General features: G+C 42.5%; 1 protein-coding gene across 3 annotated transcripts in view; it reads left to right on the forward strand.

Moving 5' to 3' along the window:
- Nucleotides 1-24932, forward strand: part of OTUD7A (OTU deubiquitinase 7A) — a 129923-nt gene that overhangs the window by 18429 nt on the left and 86562 nt on the right. For all 3 annotated transcript variants that reach the window (XM_081887632.1, XM_081887633.1, XM_081887636.1), the window contains exon 2: nt 76-194. The gene's annotated coding sequence lies outside the window, so the exon portion shown is untranslated. The remainder of the gene's footprint in view (nt 1-75; nt 195-24932) is intronic.

The following is a 24932-nucleotide window of genomic DNA, read 5'->3' on the forward strand; positions in this document are numbered from 1 at the left end:
GAAATATAACTATTCTTCTATATTACTGAAGACTGCATAAAAAGTAAGTACTTCTCTTAAATGCTTCTCTTACAGGAAAGGGCTTTGACATCTTCAGATTCTGTGAGTGGCGTGTGAAAGCAGGCTTGTTCTTGTGCAGATCTCAGATGGATAGCTGTAGTTATTCAGTGACTTTTCCTCCACAATCCATTTCCGTAAGTGATGAACTCAATTATTATAACTTTACTCATTGTGTACCATTGCTAGTATATTAGTGTAACTGACATTTTAAATGCAAATAATAAAATCAAACAAAAGCTGGATCTAGACACATCAAAAAATTGTTTCAGGAAAATGCGCTGTAAAGCTTCAAGTGTAGGTGAAAGATGGAACTCCACAGCGCTACCTGGTGTCACAGGGTGGTAATGCAAATAAAACGTTTTTACTTTACTAATGTAGCTGAGTCCAAAATTTAATCTTTACAGATTGCCAGTAGTATGCACAGAGCTATTTGGGAGCCCTAACTGGTTGGCCATTTGCCAACCACTGAAAGAAACTAGCAGTAGTGATAACAGCAATTTGTGCCTTTAGAGATAGGCTTCTGATACTTCATTCCTAACAACCTGTATCAGTAGGGGATATATGTAATGAAGATCACTTTCACCTGTGGTTTGCAAAGCTTCCATTGACATATGTATCAAATAAGTGTGCTTCTGTTTACTGCCTGCTCTCTATAATTGTATTTATAAACAGGTTTTGAAAGTGATAGTTTAGCAGGAATCTACTACCACTAACAACTCTTCAGGCTTCCCTACAGTGCCCCACCTTGCACTTTCACAACCACCTCACTCTACAAAGGCCAGCTCTATCAAGGCCAAGATGGAGAAACTGAACACTAATATCCAGGAAAGGCTTGATGCTGGTTCAGCAGTTGTTCACCAGAGATTCCCCTTTGACTTAAAGCTATGAGCAGCATATAATAAAACCAGGAATGAATTGTACTGTTCAGAGTATTGCAGGCTTATGTTCTCTGTTGGGTTCCTGTGAATTGTAGACTCTTCACTGAACTTGAAAATGTGGCAATTTAGAAGATGAGATTTTGTTAATATTTCCCCCGCCTTCCTTTCTCTCTGGCTTGTAGTTGTATTGAGCTCCTAGAATTTACACTGTGCAGTTGAACGCCATAATTTTCTGGGGTAGGACAGATTCTAGAGAATGGCCCTTAAATGTTCCTTTGTATACATTGATTTTCTTTTGATGACTAAGCATGTGGTGTTCGCTTCTGGTTGTTGTTTTTTTGCCATTCCTGTAAGTGTGTGCTGTTTGATTGATTGTCCAAGACTGCTTTTCCCCTCATGTACTAAAGCAAATGACTATTGATGCAGTATTCCAGAAACTGCTGTGCTCCAGGAGACAATGTAATTCTACAAATGGCTCCACAGTTTGTCTTTAAGTTCAATTTGCTCAGGGACTGTTGTATTTTACTTTTTAAAACTACCTCCACCTTCCTGCTCCTAGATCTGTACCTGTAATTCCGATCCTTTCTGCATATGCTTGGCTAAAGGGAAGAGAAGGCCTTGGCTCATCCATGCATGCCCAATGTCTCAGGTTCAAGCCTCGACACCTTCAGAGAGCTGCTGGTCAGAATAGACAATCCTGAGTTAGTTCAATTGTCCAACTTGGTATAAGGCAGCAGTTTATCTCCTTATGATGAATATAATTTCCCTTGCATATCATTTTCGTTTTAAAACTCCATAAGATTAATCTGAAATAGTCTTGCTATTATTGGCCAGAATGAAATTAAATGAACTGAAGAGATTGGCTGGTGTGATGCTGATCTGCCCTGTCAATGTATATCTCTTTAAAATTGGCTGCAAGCCATCAGAAATATAATCCCTGATAGGGCTATAGTACATCTCGCCACCAAACACTGTCACTTCGTACTTATCCACAATAACTTCAGTTCTGGGAGAACTTGTAACTTCAAGTCAGTGACACTCCTACAGGCACGGGCCTGACTCCACACTATGCCAATGCCTTCATGGTTTACTTAGAACAATGCTTTCTTGTCTCCTGTCCTCAAAAGCCTCTCCTGTATCTGAAATATGATAGCAGCTTTATCCTCTGAACTCATGAAGAGGAGACACTTGAACAACAGGACTGCAAGAATTTTAGCCACAATGCAAAGTGATCTTGGACCACTCCACACAATATACTAGCTTTCCAGACACTTGTGTGCAACTACATAATGGACCCACATATAAGCATCATCTTATACAGTGGTACCTCAGGTTACATACACTTTAGGTTACAGACTCCGCTAACCGAGAAATAGTGCTTCAGGTTAAGAACTTTGCTTCAGGATGAGAACAGAAATCGTGCAGTGGCGGCGCAGCGGCAGCGGGAGGCCCGATTAGCTAAAGTGGTGCTTCAGGTTAAGAACAGTTTCAGGTTAAGAACTGACCTCCAGAACAAATTAAGTTCTTAACCCGAGGTACCACTGTACTACCAGCTAAACTTCATGTTGTTGTTGTTGTTGTTTAGTCGTTTAGTCGTGTCCGACTCTTCGTGACCCCCTGGACCAGAGCATGCCAGGCACTCCTGTCTTCCACTGCCTCCCGCAGTTTGGTCAGACTCATGTTGGTCGCTTTGATAACACTGTCCCACCATCTCGTCCTCTGTCGTCCCGCTCTCCTTGTGCCCTCAATCTTTCCCAACATCAGGGTCTTTTCCAGGGAGTCTTCTCTTCTCATGAGGTGGTCAAAGTATTGGAGCCTCAGCCTCAGGATCTGTCCTTCCAGTGAGCACTCAGGGCTGATTTCCTTCAGAATGGAGAGGTTTGATCTTCTTGCAGTCCATGGGACTCTCAAGAGTCTCCTCCAGCACCAGAATTCAAAAGCATCAATTCTTTAGCCTTCTTTATGGTCCAGCTCTCACTTCCATACATCATTACTGGGAAAACCATGGCTTTAACTATACGGACCTTTGTTGGCAAGGTGATGTCCCTGCTTTTTAAGATGCTGTCTAGGTTCATGATAGGGTGGTATATGACAATGTCGGAAAGGAGGCGGGGAGGAAGAAGGCAGTTACTGGCTATGGAGATGATTAGTGTCACCATGTGCAGGTTCTGCCTCTTCCTGTTGACGCCGGATGGGCGGCGCTGCTCCGGGCGGAGTGCATCAGCCAAGGTGCCACATGGCAGGGCACTGGAGAGCTGCTGGCCTCTCCAGAACTGCCAGCTGTGGCTTGCCTTAATGATCTCTTGGATGCCACGCAAGCAGCAGCTACCAGGAGTCACTGTTCAGCCTGTGGACGCGCCACTAGCTGCCCTCCGCTCTGGAGATTCCTCAGGCTGCTGCTGTTTGCATTTCTCTTGGGCAGCCACATGGAAATGCGGTGCTTGTGCCTCCCCTCACACTCACCTGAACATTTAGGCTTGGGAGGTGCAAGCCGCCATTGCAGGCTGCTGGGCCGGCATCGTGGCATGCCAGGAATTCTCAAAACATTGCCTGATCGGAAATTCTAAATTCACTTTCACCATTTTAAATTTAAACCGGTTTCAGGTGTTGGTGCTGACCTTTAAAGCCCTAAATGGCTTCAGCCCAGTACAGTGGTACCTTGGGTTACAGACGCTTCAGGTTACAGACTCCACTAACCCATAAATAGTACCTCGGGTTAAGAACTTTGCTTCAGGATGAGAACAGTAATCGTGCTCTGGCAGTGCAGCAGCAGCAAGAGGCCCCATTAGCTGAAGTGTTGCTTCAGATTAAGAACAGTTTCAGGTTAAGAACGGACCTCTGGAACGAATTAAGTACTTAACCCGAGGTACCACTGACACGGACGTGGAGGTCCAGCTCCAACGGCCTTCTGGCGGTTCCCTCACTGCAAGAAGCAAAGTTACAGGGAACCAGGCAGAGGGCCTTCTCGGTGGTGGCGCTCGCCCTGTGAAACGCCCTCCCACCAGATGTCAAGGAAATAAACAACTATCTGACTTTTATAAGACATCTGAACGCAGCCCTGTTTATGGAAGTTTTTAATGCTTGATGTTTTATTGTGTTTTATTGTGTTTTTAATACTCTGTTGGGAGCTGCCCGGAGTGGCCGGGGAAACCCAGCCAGATGGGCGGGGTATAAATAATAAATTATTATTTTTATTGTAACCCCCACCCCTTAAGTCTCTTCGCAGACAACATTGCTGTCTTCCTTATTGCTGCTGTAGTGAGTCTCCTCAAGGTCATGCAGAAATATCTGGCCTTCAAATTAATTACGATAAATCTAAATCACTCTTTTGGAACATCAGACCCCAGGCCCAATTGTTTTTCAGCATGACCTTGGGGATAAAACTCAGGACTCTGACTCTGAGAAATCTGGAGGAATCTGCCTTACCTTTTTCAATTTAATATTCCAGCCCCACCCCCACCCCACAAAAAGACCAGTGGGTGGCATTCAGTCCTCAACAAGTTTGTTTTACAAGCTCAAAAGGCCAGGGCTTCATCATTTATTCTGTACACAAAGTCCTGCCTGGAGGTTGGGGCCTTCCTCATGCAGACAACCCCCATTTTGTGTGTGTTCAGAGAACATGTGAGCTGTGTATGTGCAGGCTGTTTTTGGATCTGGAAGAGGGCATAATGGGGGCCTCCTGGGGCGGGCTTCTGTGTGCTCCACTGTAGCACCTCTGCTTGTGGTTAACGCTTAGCTGGAATGAAATATTCAACGCAGCAATAGAGAAATTAAAATAATAATTTATTTGTCAGACAAATAAATGAGAGGCACAGTGGTATATGGTTACCAAGCTCTGGCCTGGCCTCCTGCCATCCTGGCCAGCACTTATATTCCCTTAATCCAGCCCCCTTTGCTCCTCCTGTGGCTGCCTCTGTCCAATCAGCCTGGTTGGAATTCCTATTGGCTGTTTGGTAGAACCAATCACAAAAGATACACCCACAAAAGATACACCCATTTCCTTGCCCTTATAAGGGAGACAAAGAGCTATATATATGACATATAAGTAATAATATATCTTACATGGAATCTTAATTACCAGCTCACCTCTTGCCCTATTGCCTTCTAAAACAAATGTTTAATCTTACATTTTTATGTTCAACAGATGTCAAGGATCTTGAGTTCACATCAACATTGAAAGATTTCCTTCATTTAAGGTTTCTAAACAAATGCCTGACAACTATATATCAAGAGTGCTTGGATGGCGTCTTCTGTCTGGCAGGGGGGCTAGGCTGGTGGCTGACTTAATTTCAGGATAAATACAACTCTTACAACCATATGAAATAAGAATCTAGCATTCCTTAAATCCTTTGCATAATTACATTTAAGCCAATATATTTAAGCTAATATATTTCATACATTATCATAGGTAGCCTCTTAAAAGAATAAAGCTTCTCAAAGTAAAAAGGAAGGAACTCAGTAAAAAACAGCTTTTAAAAGAAGCCTCTTTAGTTTACACCCCTCCTTTCACCCCCCTTTCCAGCCTAAAAATAAAGTAGAAAGAAGCTTCTTCTCCAGCCAAGCCAGTTGCCTTTCCCCAACATTTTATTGCCCTTTTTAACTCTCTCAGTTTAAGAAAGAAACAGCTTTAGAAGATTTCCTAAAAATGTTCTCCTTTTTCTGTCAGCTAAATGTTTTTCCCATTTGCTTCTGGCCTTAGAGAATTCAGCTCAAGGTTTAACGTGAGGCCCATTGGTATCATTTTACTTATTTACCCATTCTTAATAGTGTTTTTTCAGCCTTGGGGCAGCATATGTAATTCTCCCTTTTTATGACTTTGAGAATTGTTTTTTCTACTATAAATCAATGGGGCCCTCTTGTCTTAGGAGAAAAGCCAAGGTTTTTTCTCTGCCTGGCATGGAACATTTGAAAATCCTTTTTTTTTTTTAAAGCTCATTTTTAAATACAAGCAAGCCTTAATAAAATATATAAGCTTTGATAAAAATGCAGGCTTATCATTAGATGCCTCATTCCCCCCTTTCAAGCTCAAGGACCTTCATCCCAAGTGTCCTTGATAGCTTGACCTTCATCATATTCCTGAGGTAAAGCTCTGTATAGGGCCATGATATGAGGTAGAGTTTCATTTGAAACCATCTTGCTAATTGTACTTCTAAAACATGAAATTATACATGGCATCATACATAAAACCATTACTACTACTGTCAAGAAAAACAAGCAAGACAATAGTATCCCTTTAAGTCCTGTGACATTAGGTAACCAATTGGTGAGCCATCCCATATCCCATCCTTCCCATGTTTGTACTGGGACATGTGCTATATTCTCCATCTTTGTGGCCAACACACGGATTGCCTCACCATTATCTGAAATGTTAAAGCAACAGGCATTCCCTGTCAAGTTCAAGACTCCACATAAGCCTCCCTGCCTGGCAAGTACATAATCCATTCCCATTTTCAGCTGCAAAATGGCGGCTCTACTTTCATCCAACTGTTGTGCAATAAGTCTCAAACTCTGGGCCGTTGCATTGGTTACAAGTTCCACTACTGCTTGCAATCGAATTATTCTATTTAGATTATAAATAGGATCCCGTGCCCCTTGTATGAGCTCACCAGGATTCCAGGAGGCAGGATCATAATAGGCTATAATGCGCTCTGGCGGCCAATCATCAGTACCGCTCCAACTTTGGGTACTTCCTCCTGCTATATGAGAAATATCAGCGTTTCTTCGTGTACGCTTGGCCGAACTAGTGGGCATAATCCACATTGGTGGTAATACCCAACCCAAGAAACAAGTCCCACTCCATTTGGAAGGGAGTTTCTTGTATGCCCATTCTCCACATATCCACCACAACCATCGGGTCTGAGGTTTTTGGTACGTGGAGTGCATAAGGCGAAATATCAAAAGGGGTAGAGAGTTCACAGTGCAGTATGTTAGATTGCCTTTTTCTGTCACAGTTATGTTCCACACCACTTTCCATGCATGAATAAAAGGAGGTGCACAGGGCAAGGTATTCCGAGTTCGATACGTAGTACCGTTTGCCCAGGTTTGACTATTCTTAATATAATCCCAAGTATAGTGGCAATGAGAAGAGCCTATCATGGTAGGATCAGCTGCATCTGATGATTTATGCACACAGATTTCCCCTTGCACAGGTATAACTCGTATTGGTTTAGTTGAGTTCCATCCGGGGAAATTCTGTACTTCTGTTTGGTGTGGCATTTCGCTTACCATACCAATGGCACTTAATGGTATTGGTAATAAGGGCATACCTCCCTCTGAATCATCTGGCCCAAGAGAGCAAACAAGGCAATTAGTCCTATTTGCAACATTGGCTACCATCTCAGCTAAGCCTACCCACATATTGTGGTCATGGCGGAATCCATATTTAGCAAATTTGGTCAGATTCATGGACCCTTCCCCTTCCCAAGGGATCAGGATTAATAATGAAATCATGTTGATGTCTAGCATATGCATTCCTTCCACAAAAGATTACCTTATTGTGATAGCAAATAATTATTAGCCCCAATATAATTCCCCCAGTGACAGAAATGGGGTACCACCAAGACCAAAACATATATCCCGAGGATCCCCAATGAGTAATATCACTTATAATTGTTCCACAAGGGGGCAGTCAATCAATTGTATAAGAGAATCTTCCCGTTCACAGTCGCTGGTTCAGACGCTCCTCAAGCTTCAGGCGTGCGCAGGTCAGCCAGCTTCCAGGTAGTGGCTGCAGCAGGCCGGTCGTCAAATGTTGCCCGTGACCTAGCCCGTTCCCGGTAGGGCTAGATACAGGGGTTTTTGGAGAGAGTCAGTTTTAAAGGATTAGAGGGGTCACCTTTGCATGTCCAACTGCCTTCAGACTTCTTCAAACGAGAGTGATGAATCCAGGGGGTCACCTCAGCTACCTTCACCGCTGTTGGAGTAGAGAGCAAGACGGTGTAAGGTCCACGCCATTTAGGTGCAAGTGGATCGCGTTTCCACTCTTTCACCCATACGCTATCGCCAGCCTGGAACTGATGAATCGGCTCGGCAATGCTGCACGGCGTGCGTTCGAGGGCCCACCTGTTAAGAGAAACAAAAACACGGGAGAGAGATTGCACTTGTCCCTGTGTCACATAGTCTCCTATTTGTTTAAGATCAGCTGGAATATCCTGAACAAAGGAGGGCGGTCTCCCATACAGGAGCTCAAAAGGTGACAACTTAAGTCTTTTTGTGGGTGCACACCGAACACGAAACAGTGTTATGGGTAACACATCTACCCATCCCAATCCCGTTTCCTGGGTTAATTTTGCCAATTGGGTTTTCAGAGTCCGATTCATTCTTTCAGTTTTCCCTGAACTCTGAGGCCTATATGCTGCATGCAGTCTCCATTTTACTTGTAGGACTCGACATCCTTCTTGTACTACTTGATCAATGAACGCTGGCCCATTATCACTTCCAATGCATCTAGGTAATCCAAACCTTGGGATCAATTCAGTGAGGAGTCTCTTAGTTACCTCTCGTGCTTTTTCAGTTCGGGTGGGAAAAGCTTCAACCCATCCGGTAAGAGTATCTACAAACACAAGGAGATACTTGAATCCCTTAGAAGGGACCAGCTCTGTGAAGTCCACAATTAGGCTTTCCATGGGGACGTATCCCACATGCTGAATTCCAGGAGGTTGTACTGGTCCCTGCCTGGGATTGTTTTTAGCACAAAGAACACATTTCTGTGAAATGCAAGTTGCTAATTGTGATAGATTAATAATATACAACTTCCGACTGAGACTCTCTCTGGTTGCAGTACCGCCAAGGTGAGTAGATTCATGATAATTTCTTACAATTGTGCCTGCTAGATGATGAGGTACATAAATCCTATTGTCCGGCAGGATCATCCAACCGTCCTTCACAACCGCTCCTTCCTGTTCAGCCCACTTCTTCTCTTCTGGGGTATAGTGAGGTTTAACTTCTTCTGGAACTACCTCTGGTATGAGGGCTGCTATAAATCCTCCCACAGGCTTTTGGGCTGCCTCTCGGGCTGCTTTGTCAGCAGCATGATTTCCTCTGGTTATTGGATCCCTTCCTCGTCCATGACCTTTGCAGTGCATTACAGCAATCTGTTCTGGAGCCCATACTGCTTCTAACAGGATTTCTACTTCAGGTCCATATTTCAAGGCCTTCCCGTGGGCTCCTATTAGACCTCTTTCTTTCCATAGAGCTCCATGTGCATGCAGGGTTAAGAAGGCATATTTAGAATCAGTATAGATGTTTGCCTTACATCCAGCTGCCAACTGCAGAGCTCTAGTTAAGCCTATAAGTTCAGCTTTTTGTGCTGAGGTGCCAGCAGGCAAAGCTTCAGCTTCCACAACTTCCTCATTGGTGACCACAGCATATCCTGCTCGTCTGGCACCTTCATGCAGGTAACTGCTACCATCCGTATAATATACAACATCTGGATTTTTCAATGGCTCATCTTTCAGATCAGGTCTACTGGAATAAACTTCATCCATTATTTGGAGACAATCATGTGATTCTTCATCATCTACCTCTGGTAGGGGCAGCAAAGTCGCTGGATTGAGCATATTCACTACTCGTAGATGAATCCTGGGATTTTCACACAATAGGCCTTGGTATCTAGCCATCCTTGGGTTCGTTAGCCAATAACTACCCTTATATTCCATGAGTGTCAGAACAGCATGAGGTACATTCACATACATCGTCTGGCCAAAGGTAAATTTATCAGCTTCTTTGACAAGGCTCGCAGTGGCCGCTACTGCCCTTAGGCATGGAGGCCATCCTTTTGCTACTGAGTCCAATTGTTTAGACAAATAAGCTACTGGACGGTTCCAACTTCCTAGTCTCTGGGTCAGGACTGCCGCTGCAATCCCATTCTGTTCATGTACATACAGCTGAAAGGGTTTTTCCGAATTAGGCAATCCAAGGGCTGGTGCCTCCATAAGTCGTTGTTTGATAACTAAAAAGGCTTGTTTCTGCTCAGGTCCCCATACGAATGGGTCCTTTTCTGCACCTCGAGTGCTTTCATGTAAGGGCTTGGCCAGACTGCTGAAATCAGGTATCCATAGTCTACAAAACCCTGCTGTTCCCAGGAATCCTCTAAGTTGTTTTCTTGTGGTAGGTTCCTTGATAAGGCAAATAGCTTCTTTCCTCTCTGGTCTCAATGCTCGTTGTTGGTGTGAGATGTCAAAGCCCAAATATTTGACCTTTTCTAAACATAACTGTGCCTTTTTCTGGGAAACTCGGTAGCCAGCTTCCCAGAGCAAGTGGAGCAGTTCCTCTGTCCCTTCTTTACAGGTATCAAAATCTTTTGCCGCTAATATAAGGTCATCTACATATTGCAGAACTACCTTTTCTCCCGGTATTGAGGGGTAACTTGTTAGATCCCTCGCCAAGGCAGTGCCAAATAAAGTTGGGGAATTTTTGAATCCTTGGGGCAATCTTGTCCAGGTTAGCTGGCCTTTTGTTCCTGTTAAAGGGTCTTCCCACTGGAAGGCAAATATAGGTTGGCTCTGTGGTGCCAGCCGGCAACAGAAGAATGCATCTTTCAAGTCCAATACAGTAAAAAATGTTGCTTCTGGTGGGATTAAACTCAGCAAGGTATATGGGTTTGGTACATTTGGGTGCAAGGTCTCGATAGCCTGGTTTACGAGCCTCAAGTCCTGCACTGGCCTGTATTCATCTGTCCCAGGTTTTCGAACAGGCAAAAGGGGTGTGTTCCATTCTGATTGGCAAGGCTTAAGCAGACCATATTTTAATAGGCGGTCCAAATGTTTCTGGATGCCCTCTGCTGCTCGCCGGGGTAAGGGATATTGCTTTACAGATACAGGGGTAGCCATAGGTTTTAGGGTTACTACAATTGGAGCTATATTCTTAGCCATTCCTGGTGGGCTATTTTCGGCCCATACTCCTGGTGGCACCTGTAGAGTTCGGAGGAGCTTGTTTAATTCTGTATCCAATGTGGGTTGGACTTGCAAGGCTGACATTAGGCGCCATGATTGTTCCTTAGGTACTGAGAGGGTAATTATTCCTGCTGCTTTTGATGGCAGTTTCATTTCTGGACCTCGAGGAGTGAAGGTGATTTGGGCCTGCAATTTGGACAGCATATCTCTGCCTAAGAGAGGTATTGGACACTCAGGTATATACAAAAACTGATGGGTTAAACGATGTCCCCCAATCTGGCATTCCAAAGGTTGGAGGAAAGACCTCTTAGCTGACTGTCCAGTGGCACTTTTAATGACTACACTTTTGGATGCCTTTTTCTGCAATAGTTCTGGGAGTACTGAGTATTCAGCCCCAGTATCAATCATAAAGTCTATTAAATGGCTCCCTAATTGAATCGTGACCGTGGGCTCCTGGAAGCCTAACTTTATGGAGTCCGGTCGTTCCTAGTCTTGAGTAAAATCCTCTTCTGCCAGTCCAATAAAATTGTCTCTACTCCGTCCCTGTCCTGGTCTCTGATATCTTCCATCTCGGATCATTCCCCGTCCCCGTCCCTGGTTTCTTGGGCCGGAGCCTGGGCCTGGGCCTGGGCCTGGGCGTACTTCTTCCAACCTCAAGGGTTCAGGACACTCCCGCTTCCAGTGACCCTCCTTCTTGCAATTTGCACATTGATTCCTTCCCAGTGGTGGATTCCTTCCTCGCCCTCGCCCTCCATTTAAGGGGCGGTGGTCTTGCTTCACTGCTGTGGCTAGCATCACCATCTTTTCCTTCTGCCACTTCTTCTTCTCTTGTTTCTCAGCCTCATCCCTATTCCGATAAACTCGGCGTGCAATGGCCATAATTTGGCTCATCAGCATCCCTTCCCATCCTTCTGATTTCTGAATTTTCTTACGAATGTCAGAAGCACACTGGGCCACAAATGTAGCAGTAATCATTCTGCTGTTTTCAGGGGCTTCAGGGTCAAAAGGTGTCCATATACGATAGGCTTCCTGCAGCCTCTCTAAAAAGTCTCCCGGACTCTCATTTGGTTTCTGTTCTACTTCTGAGACTTTAGACATATTAGTGGGCTTCTGGCATGCCCTGCGGATACCTTGCACAAGCGTCTGGCGGTAGGTGGTAAGTCTGGCCAGGTGAATTGCATTGTTTGGATCCCAATTAGGATCTTCCAAGGGAAAGTTGTCTTGGAGATGACGGTCAATATTAAAAATATTTCCCACTCTGGCCTGCTCACGCAAATATATCTGTGCCTTTTCAATTATGTCTCTCCTTTCCTCAGTGGTGAAAAGAGTATTTAGGAGCTGGCGACAATCTGTCCAAGTAGGGCTATGAGTATTTACTATTGAAGTCACCAAGTCCATCATAGCCTGAGGTTTTTCTGCAAAAGATGGGGTGTGTGTTTTCCAATTCATCAGATCTGTAGTTGTGAATGGAATGTACTGCAGGGTCGAAGTTCGAGGTGGCCGTGGTCCGGGTTGCCCGTTAACCAGCGCAGGCTCCTCAAGTGCATCAAATACTCTTCTAAGAGGGGCTACTACGTGACCTTTCTCTTCACTTTGCTCTAGGGGCCTCAAATCATAAGGGATGGTATCTGTTCCAAGGCGTTCTTTTAGCAGCTTTATACGCCTGGCTGTATTGCTTGCTGACCGATTAAGGTCTCCCTGTAACTTCTGTAATATTTCTCTGGGACTTGGATGTACAGGGGTTTGGGGTGGGCAATCAGTTGTTCCACTAAGGGAGACTGTAGATGGAGGTCTATTAGGAGTCACAGGTGGAATAACCACTTCTGCTTGGGCTTTATTATAGGACTCCAATGCCTCCTGAAGATATTTATCATAATCTATCAAGGAATCAAGCTCTGTGACTCCACCCCCATTATTCATTCCACTTTCTTGCTTCGGGGTTACAACTGGTGGAGTGTTTGGATTAGGCTCCCTTCGATGTGGAGCATAGGGGGGAGGTGGAAGCACCTCTTCCTCTGGTCCCTCAAAAATGGGTTTAAGTTTATTTGGCAAGATTCCTTTCCTAGCTTCAGCTTTTACAGCCAATAATTTGCATCGTTGGACTTTGCATTCCCTTATCCATGGAGGATTTTTATTTAATGTGCTCAGCCAGGAATCTATATATGGAAATTGTTCTGGGCACCCTCCAGTTTCTTTGGCGATATCAGACCAAAGTTTGCTTACTAAATTTATATCAAAGGTTCCCTGAGATGGCCATTCAGTATTTTGTTTTGGCCATTCTAGTTCACATAACGTTCTCAAGCGCTCTGGCGTCATTTTGACTCCATATGCCCCTGAGAAGGCTTTCTTAAAATTATTTAACATACACTCAAGAGGTGTATTTTCCCCCTTTGAACCCCCAACTCCCATTGTATGGCCCTGTGAAGTATCCACTCAGTCACTCACAGACACGCTTTGTGGGTTTCCTTGCCTAGTGAAGTCGCCTTACTAGGAACCGAAGTACTGCCCACTCCACACTCAGGTCAGCTACAGATTGCTCTGTACTTTCTCACACATACAATGCGCTGGATACTTCACCACACTCTACCTCCCAATTTTCCCTTTTCCTCCACCAGACCACCATCTGATGTACCCAACCACCTAGCGTACTCAGTTTCCCCTTACTGAGACGCAGAAGTTTGATCAAGACTTCTCTTCCTCCTAATTAATTGGAGGGCCAAAAATCCCTTTGTGCACTTACCCTTGGTTGATTCCCTGTTTCCCCCGGTTCCGTCGCCGCCAGTGAGCAGGGTATCAGACAGACGAGTCTTCTGCGTTCCCCCTGGAAAAATTTACCAGTGCGCGCTTTGGGTAAGCAGTTGTCCTCTCTCTTGTACCCTGCCCAGTAGGGCGAAGGGGCTGCGTTCCAGCAGACCACTTATCCGAGTCACAGGGCACCATAAAATGTAGCACCTCTGCTTGTGGTTAACGCTTAGCTGGAATGAAATATTCAACGCAGCAATAGAGAAATTAAAATAATAATTTATTTGTCAGACAAATAAATGAGAGGCACAGTGGTATATGGTTACCAAGCTCTGGCCTGGCCTCCTGCCATCCTGGCCAGCACTTATATTCCCTTAATCCAGCCCCCTTTGCTCCTCCTGTGGCTGCCTCTGTCCAATCAGCCTGGTTGGAATTCCTATTGGCTGTTTGGTAGAACCAATCACAAAAGATACACCCACAAAAGATACACCCATTTCCTTGCCCTTATAAGGGAGACAAAGAGCTATATATATGACATATAAGTAATAATATATCTTACATGGAATCTTAATTACCAGCTCACCTCTTGCCCTATTGCCTTCTAAAACAAATGTTTAATCTTACATTTTTATGTTCAACAGATGTCAAGGATCTTGAGTTCACATCAACATTGAAAGATTTCCTTCATTTAAGGTTTCTAAACAAATGCCTGACAACTATATATCAAGAGTGCTTGGATGGCGTCTTCTGTCTGGCAGGGGGGCTAGGCTGGTGGCTGACTTAATTTCAGGATAAATACAACTCTTACAACCATATGAAATAAGAATCTAGCATTCCTTAAATCCTTTGCATAATTACATTTAAGCCAATATATTTAAGCTAATATATTTCATACATTATCATAGGTAGCCTCTTAAAAGAATAAAGCTTCTCAAAGTAAAAAGGAAGGAACTCAGTAAAAAACAGCTTTTAAAAGAAGCCTCTTTAGTTTACACCCCTCCTTTCACCCCCCTTTCCAGCCTAAAAATAAAGTAGAAAGAAGCTTCTTCTCCAGCCAAGCCAGTTGCCTTTCCCCAACATTTTATTGCCCTTTTTAACTCTCTCAGTTTAAGAAAGAAACAGCTTTAGAAGATTTCCTAAAAATGTTCTCCTTTTTCTGTCAGCTAAATGTTTTTCCCATTTGCTTCTGGCCTTAGAGAATTCAGCTCAAGGTTTAACGTGAGGCCCATTGGTATCATTTTACTTATTTACCCATTCTTAATAGTGTTTTTTCAGCCTTGGGGCAGCATATGTAATTCTCCCTTTTTATGACTTTGAGAATTGTTTTTTCTACTATAAATCAATGGGGCCCTCTTGTCTTAGGAGAAAAGCCAAGGTTTTTTCTCTGCCTGGCATGGAACATTTGAAAATCCTTTTTTTTTTTTAAAGCTCATTTTTAAATACAAGCAAGCCTTAATAAAATATATAAGCTTTGATAAAAATGCAGGCTTATCATTAGATGCCTCACCACTAACATGCTTGATGGCCCAGAGAGCAACCCCTGCACGAATCAGAGTTATCCCTGCACACACTTTTATTTTGAAGCTTTCCAGATCTATCAGGTGGTTCCAATACTGGCTTCCACAGTGGATAGCTGTGAAGGAACTGGAATTACCCTCCCCACACTTGCAGTAGAAGCAAGCAGCAAAATAATCAGCATAGGCATGATGACTACGCAGAACCTCCACCTTCAGAAACTGTAAGCCACACAGTGCTACTTGCTGGGGAGAAGGAAAGGATCTTTGCCTCCAATCTCTGGGGTTTTTTTGGCTACTCAGACATCGGTCTCTGTGGGAAGCAGGATGCTGGTCTAGATAAATCTCTGCTGTTAATCCATCAAGGGTCTTCTTGTTTTTGAAAGAGTGAGTAATTCAAGGCCAGAAAAGGGTGAAAATAGGTCCCAGGTTGCCTGGTGGAATGAAAAGTGGTTCCCAGTTCTGAAAAGGTTGCAGACTCCTGCTCCAGACAACTGAGACAATTGCTTATAGAGTGGCCGGTCCCAGCAAATCAAGCTCCCTAACCCAGTTTTTATCTTCCGCACCCAGGAGGCTTTTTCTTGATAACACACATTGCAGCTGCATCCTTTCCTTTGTCTGTTTATATAATGCCACTTTTCTTCGTTTTCTTGGCATATTAACTGGGATTTTTTTTTCATTCACTAATGAAACCACATCTGAGGCTACCCATTGCCTTCCAGTTTGGTCTTATACTTAAATCTCATGACTGTTTACTTGATCGCACAAGGTTGTAAGTCTGGAAAAATATTTACAGGGCAACAACATCAAATTGTAGAAATCAGTTACACATTTTAGATATGCATAAGAATGAAAAGTAAATTGCATTACTATGGTATTTGGGTGATTAGCTTGCTTTTTTTTATCCCTTACTTGTAAAAAATGCATTTATAGCATTTTGTTTTCAACATCAAGTAACCATTATACTGGTCATTTGTGTCCAAATGTAGATCTGATATTTTTTAAAAAATCTTCATTGTGCTATAGTTTTTTAAAAATATAATAATAATAATAATAATAATAATAATAATAATAATAATAATAGTAGTAATAATAATAATAAATTTTATTTATATCCCGCCCTCCCCAGCCGAAGCTGGGCTCAGGGCGGCTAACAACAGTCAAAATAGTTCAACATTCTAAAAACATTCATTATAAAATTAATTAAAATCAAATTAATGGCAACCATCAAGCAAAATTCTGTGCAGGTTGCCAGAGGAGGGGGTCAGGCTGCGCCCTGACCAAAGGCCTGGTGGAACAACTCTGTCTTGCAGGCCCTGCGGAAAGATGTCAGGTCCCGCAGAGCCCTAGAGGAATTGAGAGAGGCAGTGGCTTGTGAAGCAAAAGGAAGGAGCAGAAAGATATGGAATGTCAAGAGTTATTAGCAAAAATGTTTTGTATTGAAAAGGTTGGCAATAATGGTTTGTTTCTTCAATGCTATTTATGCTATCATGTCAATTCACACAAATCTCATGGAACTAATTGTGTAAGACCTTGTTTTTCTGTATACAGTCAAAAAAATGCTTATTCCACTTAAAATTATTTGTTAAGTTACATGGTGAACAGAGGGGAATATATATATATATATATAACCTTCAAACTGAAGGACAACCAGCATACATCAGAATTAGATTTTAAGCTTTGTAGGCTTCTCAAGAAGAGATTACCAGAGGCAGGGCTGTGTCTTTGAAAAGCTGTCATATGCCATACAAATCTTGGTAGTGATTGTAGAAAATGTCACATGTGCTAACTTCTTCCTTCAGTATCTAGCTTCATGTTCATCTAACAAAAACTTACTTTTAGAAAAGATGTGTTCATTTCTGGTAAGATTTTTTCTTTTAAAAAGGGAGTGAAGCTGAGTTGAACTATGACTCTGATATGTGATAAATAAATTTCCTTAGGAAAAGGTTTTACGACCTCAGCAGTATCTCAGTGAGTCGAGCGTACTGTAAGTAAAAGCTTCATTGCTGATGAAATGGGTTTGGTTTCTTCTTCTGGAAAGTGCCAAGAAGTGACCTACAATAATAGTGGGCACAGTGGAGAACAAATGAACTAAGGATACAAGCTTGTAGCCAGTGTCCAGCATTCAGGGACAGCTAAACATTTTTTTCAGATGAGTGCTCTCCACCATTCCCAGCTCCTAGTATTCAACAGATTCAAAACCACAAGCAATTTCAGGCCTGAACTCAATTTCCTGTTTTTTATGTATGCCAAGATAAATAAAATAACTACATTAGGAAACCGAAATATTGACCTCATGTGTATTAGTAACGCAGCATTTTCTTCCCCAATACTATCTTTTATTTCAGGTGTCCTCACCATCTCCTGCCCCCTGCACACACAGAGAAAAAATCTGTTTATCTTTTGGTTGGAAATTAAGTGTACCAAAGCCAGCAAAAAATATTACCAAGATAATGGCACATCTATTGCCCACGGTAACAAAGCTTATGAATGATGAATAAATATTTGTCAGTTGAATTGGTTCTTGAAATCTAGAAGTGAAATAAGCTTAACCATTACCATATCACTACTACATTTAGTTGCTGCACTAGTTCTGATGCTGAACTGCAGTCTGTCTTGGTGTCTACCTTCAATAGTCCTGCTTTGCCAATTATATTGTACAGTATACTAAGGATATACAGTCATACCTCATGTTACGGATGCTTCAGGTTACGTGTTTTCGGGTTGTGGACCACAGGAAACCCAGAAGTACTGGAACGGGTTACTTCTGGGTTTTGCTGCTCAGGCATGCGCAGAAGCGCTACATCGCGCTTTGCACATGAGCGCCAATTCGCGCCTGCACAGACGCAGCGCTTCAGGATGCGAACGCTGTGAGTTGTGGATGTGCCTCCATCACGGATTACGTCCGCAACCTGAGGTTCCACTGTACAGGGTACCTCTAGTTATGAACTTAACTCATTCCAGAGGTCTGTTCTTAACCTGAAACTGTTCTTAACTAGAAGCGTGCTTCTGCTAATGGGGCCTCTTCCTGCCGCTGCACCGCCAGCACACCATTTCTGTTCTCATCCTGGGGCAAAGTTCTCAACTCGAGGTAACTCTTCCAGGTTAGCAAAGTTTATAACCTGAAGCGTTTGTAACCTGAGGCGTTTGTAACTCGAGGTACCACTGTATAGGAAAAAACACCTCTTGCCAATTTCATATGATACTGTCAGTGTCCGTCCTCTAGTGCCTTTTCCTTTAGCTCATTATAATCTTGTAGTTGGAGAAATGTTTTTTTCTCAGGAGTCTGAGGAAATCATTTAGTTTGTTTAATAAGAGGTTAAAAGCATTCTATTTGTTGTTTTTACCTCCTCTATGTGTGACAATTACTACAATGATAGCCGTTCTGCAATGTGATAGAACCATTTAAAGTTGTTGCTGTTATTATAATTTCTATAGTGCTTTAAGTATACAGTATAAAATACCTTCTGTTTCTTAATTACAACCCCATTGCCATGTAAGGCAGCAGCTTGTCTAAGCTTAATGGCAGATTGTGGATGAATACCAAAACTGTATAACTATACAGTGGTACCTCAGGTTACATACGCTTCAGGTTCCAGAATGAGAACAGAATTACAGGATGAGAACAGAAATCATGCTCTGGCGGTGTGACGGCAACAGGAGGCCCCATTAGCTAAAGTGGTGCTTCAGGTTAAGAACAGTTTCAGGTTAAGAACGGACCTCCAGAACGAATTAAGTACTTAACCCAAGGTGTATGACATATGTATGACATATTGCTTTTGAAAGTTCAAAGGATTGCTTTCATAGGGAAACATGCAAATATTTAGTAGTAGTAGTAACAATTTTTTTTTTTTGCTTAGCTATAAGCTATAACAAAGAGAAAAGACATTCAGAGTTGAGCCCCATATTTGGCTCTTAATTAGCTGGTGTTAGGATCGTCCTACTCATGTGTAGGACCCTGGCAGAGACACATGCCCTACTGGCATATTCTCTCCCTCCTGGTCGATCGTTCGGGAGCTTCAAAAGCTTTCCCTAGCCCAAACATCACAGCGACTGATGCCAAGAGGCATCAGCACACTTACGGAACCTGCAGAGTATTAGCGGTTCGCATAACAAATGCAGCAGCACAGCATTTTGGCTAATCGACTCTATTTACATACAGTATAATACACTCGGAGCATTCTGACTTAGCCCTTCCTGTTTCTCATCAGACAGCAAAGAGAAAGAACAAAGGGCAATAGCCCTACATCACGGAAACACAGTAATCGAAACATCCTGTATCTGTCACTTCCCACTACGTGACAAAACAATCGCATGACTGCAAGCACAGAGCAAGAATCCTAACAGCTGGTAGCCAATGCAGTTAGATAAGCATGCAATGTAATATAATTTTCCTATCTGACAGCAAAAAGCACACAAACTTCATGTAACTTTTTTTTCTGCAGCTAAACTCAGAATGCTTTACAAAACATACAAAAACCCTGCTTCAAAGGAAATTTCTTAAAACAGCCATCTAGAAGGGCAGAGGCCATAACTTTTCTTAATTCTGTAGAAGCAATTTTATGTGGAGCCAAAGTAATTAACTACAGATAATTAGCTTTTTGATTGTCTTAATACATGGATACAGCCTGGAAAAACTCAAGGAATGAACAGTTAACATAGAAGCTCTCTCATATCCAAACATAGAAGCTCTCTCATATCCAAACATTTATACCTGAAATTTAAACATTGATTAGATCATAATCAGCTCACTATTAAGTTCACTGACAACTGTATGTAAAGTAGTAACTTGCTTTTGAGAATTTATGGGTATGCCATAACCTAGGGAAACTAGACATGAAGATGACAGAGTTAGCATTCTGCTACAAAAGTTTTAAGAGTCAAACTTGCATTCTAGTCTGGACAGAAAGCCAACCCACAGAAGGAATGCCAACAAAGAGGACCAATACTATCATTAGACATAATTGTTGAACATCCTTCAATTCCTGGACTAATGATTGACTGAGACCCCAAAGCTTTACACCATATAACATGGAAAGAATAACCTTAATGAATTTTTTAAGGTCTGGCATAACTACTTGCCTTCCCTTTGTATAAGAAGAACTTCAGAACAGCTCCTATAAGATATCTTGCATTCCTGAGATAAGCATCCTGATCAGCCTTCCAGGAGTAAATAACTTGTGAAAAGGACCCCTAAAAACAAAATGATTTAGTCAATTGAATAATTAGAATTAACTATTTAAATGTGGGAGGTTTCTTACTAAATACAACCTTTTTTGTTTTGGTAAAATTAATGCTAATTTGTTCTTCTCCCAGAAGTTAGTCAGCAAGTCCATCTGCTTTTTCTAACCACACCTGGTCAGAGATAATGTAACCATATCATCTGCATATAGGAGTATACTGACCTTTCTATTTCCTATGGCAGGTGGGCATGCATTCACTTACCAAGCAATTTATCCTGATTATTAAAATAAAGACTGAAAAGGGGGGATGCTCAAACACATTCCTGTTTGACTCTCTTCATAGTTGGGATTGGCTAAAAGACCATTGCTGTCTATTCCTGATTTTAACAATAGTAATTTGAAGAAGCATCAGCAGTCTAGGGTCTATATCAATGGCATGCAATTTGGCCCACAGACAATTTCTGTCTATTGTATCAAAAGCTTATGATAGGCCAACAAACACTGTAAAGAGAATTTCATTGTTTTCAACAGTTTTCTCAGCAAGATGGGGCAAAGTATAGCAGTGATCAGTAGTGGAATAGAAATTACTAAATCCAGCTTGCTGTTCACACAAAATATAATTGGAGGATATCTGCTGTTGTAGTCATAAATTTTAGAAGAGATATCCAACATTCTGACTGGTCTGTAATTTTGGGAAAGAGAACATGCACATAAACAATTTTCCCTATGATTAATAATAATTATTAATTATTATTATTTTATTTGTACACCCCCCATCTCACTGGGTTGCCCCAGCCACTCTGGGCAGCTTCCAGAATATAAAACATTAAAAACTTCCCCATACAAGGCTGCCTTCAGATGTTTTCTAAAGGTTGCATAGTTATTTATCTCCTTGACATCCAATGGGAGGGCGTTCCACAGGCTGGGCGCCACTACCAAGAAGACACTCTTCCTGGTTTCCTGTAACCTCACTTCCTGCAGTGAGGGAACTGCCAGAGTGTCCGCTCTGAATGATGGGGTGGAGATGCTCCTTCAGATATACAGGGCCAAGGCTGTTTGGGGCTTTAAAGGTCAGCACCAACACTTTGAATTGTGCTTGGAAATGTATTGAGAGCCAATATAGGTCTTTCAGGACCAGTGTTATATGATCCTGGCTGCCGTTCCCAGTCACCAGTCTAACTGCCACATTCTGGATTAGTTGTAGTTTCTGAGTCACCTTCAAAGGTAGCCCCGTGTAGAGCACATTGCAGTAGTCCAAGTGGGAGAGAACCAGAGCATGCACCACTCTGGCGAGACAGTCTGCGGGCAGGAAGGGTCTCAGCCAGCATACAAAATGAAGCTGGTAGACAGCCACCCAGGACACAGAATTAACATGCACCTTAATGGACATCTGTGAGTCCAAAATGACTCCCAGTCTGTGCACCTGGTCCTTCAGGGACACAGGTACCCCATTCAGGACCAGGGAGTCCCCCATACCTGCCCACCCCCTGTCTCCCAGAAACAGTACTTATGTCTTGTCGGCATGCAACCTCAATTCGTTCATTAATCCAACAGTCTCCAGACACTCACACAGGACATTCACGACCTTCACTTGTTCCAATTTAAAGGAGAGGTGGAGCTGGGTATCATCCGCAAACTGGTGAACACCCAGCCCAACCCCCTTATTATTTCTCCCAGTGACTTCATATAGATGTTAAAAAACATGGGGAAGAGGACAGAGCCCTGAGACACCCCACAAGTGAGCACCCAGGGGTCCGAACACTCACCCCCAACTCCACTTTCTTGTCACGGCCCAGAAAAAAGGAATGGAACTACTGCATAACAGTGCCCCCAGCTCCCACCCCCAGAAAGGTCCAACAGATCTAAGAAACAGCTTTCACCTCTGTCCCTAGCCTGCCAGAGACCAAGGCAGTTTCAGTCACATGATGGGGCCTGAATGCCAACTGGAAGGGATCCAAATGGTCCACATCCTCCAGGTGTGCTGCTCAATCACCTTGCCCAAGAATGGAAGATTTGAGACTGGGTGATAATTGACCATATTGGCTGGGTCCAAAGATATTTTTTAAGAAGCGGTTTAGTAATTGCTTCTTTAAGGGGATCCAGGAAGACTCTCTCACAGAGGGAAGCATTCACCACCCCACAAAACCCATTGCCCAGTCCTGCCTGGATCACATTTATGAGCCAGCATAGGCAAGGATCAAGGAGACGGGTGGCTGGTTTCACCAAGAAGCCCATCCATATCCTCAGAGGCAACGGGTTGGAATTGATTCCATACAACATAACTAGACAGAGCTCTGGCACTCTCCCACCCTTGCCTCCCCCCCCCCCCTGTGGTGTCTGCCTCCTTCAGAATCTCAGCAATTTTATCTGTGGAAAACTTTGCAAAGTCATTATAGGAGATCTTGGAGTCTGCACCAGATGCTGATGGCGAAGGTGGTTCTGTTAGACTCCAGACTACCTGAAAGAGTCTCCTGGTACTGTTTTCTGCAGATGCAGTAGAGGTGCAGGAGAGGTTAAACTTTATCATATCTGATGACTTCCCTTCTTCTCTTTCCATGATTCATTTTGCATATCTTACATCCCTGCATATTTTACATTAACTATTCCAATCGGTTTTCCACTATTTCATCCACAAAAAATATTTACTCCGTTGAATTTATCTTAATGTTACCAGTGTTTTCCAGCTGTACACAGTTATTTCCCATATACTCAATAAACATTTTCCAATCTTCTTTAAATGTATGTTCTTCTTGCTCTCTTATTCTATATGTTAAATCTGCATTGGGACCTCTGTTAAATTTGTTGGGACCTCGCTCACTTTCCATTTTTTGGGCTAACAAAACACGGGCCACAGTTTTTGCATACATAAATAACCTTTTCTGACACTTGGGGATTTCAGTCTGAGTTATCCCCAGCAGAAAGGACTCTGTTTTGGGGGTAAAGTATTTTATTCTTTTTAAATCAGTTTATTATAAATCATTTCCCAATACTCTCTTACATGTCCACCACATGTGAAAGAACGTTCCCTCCACCTCTTTACACTTCCAGCACTTACCTGATTCTGTCTTGTAAATCTTAGCAAGCCTACTCAGAGTTAGATACCATTTATGAATCATTTTCACATAGTTCTCTTTCAAAGAATAACATGCTGTAAAATTCAAGTCGCTTTTCCAAAGTTTCTCCCAGAGGTTAAAATCTATTTTGTGTCCTCTATCTATTGCCCAGTGTATCATTGAGGCTTTAACTAGCTCATGTTTTGTTTCCCATTCTAATAACAGGTTATACATTTTAGACAAAAGTTTATCTTTGTTTTGCAAGAGTTCTTTTTTGAATTGTGAACTTTGGTCTGAAAAAACATTTTTTCTATCTAATTTCAACATAACATGTTACTGATGATATCTAATATCATCAGATCCTTGCCATTTTTAAGACTGATTAAAATGTGTTCCCAAATCTATTTATAATATTTCATCTACTCTGTCAGCAATTCTTACCTGGCCTATTATTATTTTAAAAATACTTAATCGCACAAAGAAAGCCTAGATGAGAATAGTAGGAATACTCCTATTTGTACTCCTATATGCTGTGTATGGACTTTTTTTTGGGGGGAGGCTTTTTTAAAACTGCAGATTAGGCTTCCGTTGGCACTACTGAATAAGGACTAAAATACTCTCTATATCTCCTGGCATGTTCCTTTAGGTTTCCCGAGGATTGTGTGTGTGCTTTAGAATCACATTTGTTTTCCTTCCAATTTAGAGACACTGCACTCCAACATTTGACATAACCTGTAACGTGTAAATGATTTGTTTTTTCTTTAGCCAAAGCTCTCCTGTCGCAATTGCTTGTGTGTGTGTGTGTTTGTGTGTGTGTGTACATGCATGTGAACATATATTCTCTTCCCCAAGGCTTATTTTTCAAATCAATAGCAATTTTGTTCTATTTCTGGCTATCAGACATTCCCATTTTACACTATCTATTGGTCAGCTTCTTGGTACTGAATGAATGAATGAGGTCACAGAATGAAGGCCATGTCATCAGGGAGCTGAAAGCGCCTCAAACGGCTGCCTCCTCCATCCTTGCTGCAAGACCTTCTGCTTAACATCTTGCCTCTTCTGACTGTGTCACATGCAGATCTTTAATTCTCCTTGACCTAATATCACATTTTGCCTCCTCCCTGATTTCTCCTGTAGAACTGCGGCATATACAGAGTTGTGCATTAGGATAAGACAGTTATTTATTACTATTATTATTTATTAATTTTTTTATACTGACCTTAATTGGAAGATTACAGTGTGGTTCACAGCATAAAAATACAAAATGAGAGCACAAAATACCAAACCAAGCAACCAATCAACCAATCCAGTAGCCCTCTCTCCCATAAACACATTTAAAAGACCATAGAATGTTTAATCAGCCAAACACCTGGTTATAGAGAAACATTTTCACCTGGCACCTACAGATATGTAATGAGGGGCCAGGCAAGCCTCCTTGGCGGGAGCATTCGGCAAATGGGGGGCCACCACAGAAAAGGCCCTGTCTCATCTTGCCACCCTCGACCTCTTGTGGAGACACATGAAGAAGAGGCTCAGATGATGATTGCAGGATCTAGGTCAGTTCGTATGGGGAGAGGCAGTCCTTGAGCTTTACCTCAGATCTGGATTA

This window comes from Podarcis melisellensis (assembly GCF_964234715.1).
Source record: "Podarcis melisellensis genome assembly, chromosome: 14".
NCBI lineage: Eukaryota > Metazoa > Chordata > Lepidosauria > Squamata > Lacertidae > Podarcis > Podarcis melisellensis.